Source organism: Otolemur garnettii, unplaced genomic scaffold (assembly GCF_000181295.1).
Source record: "Otolemur garnettii isolate 467f Iridium unplaced genomic scaffold, OtoGar3 scaffold00601, whole genome shotgun sequence".
Classification (NCBI taxonomy): domain Eukaryota; kingdom Metazoa; phylum Chordata; class Mammalia; order Primates; family Galagidae; genus Otolemur; species Otolemur garnettii.
Window position 1 is genome coordinate 15,244 of NW_003852996.1, and position 1,783 is coordinate 17,026.

Sequence of the window (1,783 nt, forward strand, 5' to 3'; positions counted from 1 at the left end):
GCAGCTGCTCTGTGTTACAGAAGGCAGAGAAGCAGATGGTAATGTGGGAGGAAGGTCCATCCTTGACGTGCTCAGTGTTCTCCCGCAGGACATCCAGGGCGGCCTCATTCTGTAGAATAGTGCTAAGCAGAGCACATCGGGGGCTCTAAGCCATTGACCTCCGAGAGAGGAGAGAGGAGCTGACACTGGCACAGAGCTGGTCATCTTTTCTCTTGACAGGTTGCACATCAGGATGAATATGTAAGGTAAGGTCTTTGCACAGGGCGGTATTTTCACTTTGGAGGTAGCGGATAAGGTAGTTGTAGCTGTCTTCCTGGAGAGGGAAGACATACTTGTTATCTAGGAATGCTCAGATCTTGAAGTTACACAGGATGTCCTGGATGGTCTGAGTGTTCTGAAGCTGCTCAATGACATCCTTCTGGCTAGCATTCTGCAGAAACATTCCATGGAAGCGGCTGTAAAAACTTTCCACTGTGCTCTTGGTACTGTTCTGGATCAGGTTGAGATGGAGGTAGACAAAGAGAGGATAGAGGAGAGGCATCACTTGGGGGCTGTGCTGGGAATCAGAATCAGGGAGAAAATGCCGCAATTGTCCAAATTGTGCTTCGTATTGATAGGGCTCTGCCTGGCAAAGGGCTAGAGACACTATGTGAGCACAACCAGATTCTGACTGAACTGTTCGCTTGGCCACCATCTCCTCAGCAGTCTGGGAGAGCCGCAGCCCTTGCTTCAAGGCACCATCTGAGCCCGAGTATTGCTGGGGTTTGAGGTAGCATGACATTTCTGTCTGAATGTGCTTGGTCCACACTGGTTTCATGATTGAACATACCTGATGACTCTGGTTGGCCCAGTCACTGCTGCAACCTCTGGACTGCTTCTCCTTCTGTGGTCTCTGCTGTCAGTTCTTGGTCCCCCAGGCAGCTCAGCTGGGCCTCCGAGACCCACCACCCCTGTGAGGCCCTGGGAGGCAGCTCCATGACTGACTGACAGCGAGCAGGCGGCCTGTACCTGACATTTTAACAATGTGAACACTTGCCAAACTTTTGAGGGTCTTAGAAAAATGCATTGCAAAATGGATAAAAACCTGCAAACCACAGAAGGCTGCATAGTAATCATCTCAAACTTCTAGGAAGATCTTCTAACCAACTGCATGTATCAAAGAGATATACTTGGGAATCAATGGGCATTATTATTTAAGTAGTCAGAGAATTGGCTTGGCACCCGTTTCTCAGCGAGTAGGGTGCCAGCCACATACACCAAGCTGGCGTGTTCGAGTCCGGCCAGGCCTGCCAAACAACAATGACAATTGCAACCAAAAAGTAGCTGGCGCTGTGGTGGGCACCTGTAGTCCCAGCAACTTGGGAGGCTGAGGCAAGAGAATCACTTCAGCCGAAGAGTTTGAGGTTTCTGTCAGCTGTGATGCCACAGCAATCTTCCCAAAGTGAAATAGTGAAACTCTGTCTCAAAAAAAAAAAAAAAAATAGTCAGAAAAGTCATTAATTAATTACTGCAAATCATGTTAAACATTAAGCTCCTTACCTAAGGGAAAAATTCATTCTTTAATTCCAAAATAAGACATCTCTCAGATGGCCCTCAAGAGTAACTACAAAGCCTGTAGGTACTGATGGGAAGGAATGCCATCTCCTAAGGCTCTTCTCCAATGATGACATCAAAGTAGCTTTTTTACTTTTACACTATTTTCTGAGTTTCGTTGGAGCCATCCCACAACATGCTTTGTTCAGATCTATGAACTCACTAGAATCAGGTGCCATATTCCACCTGG

The 1,783-nt window shown here is 47.4% G+C and overlaps 1 pseudogene; it reads right to left on the reverse strand.

Moving 5' to 3' along the window:
- The window catches only part of LOC100964862, a 1,901-nt pseudogene extending 1,084 nt beyond the window's left edge, over positions 1 to 817 (reverse strand).
- Positions 818 to 1,783: the final 966 nt, after the last annotated feature.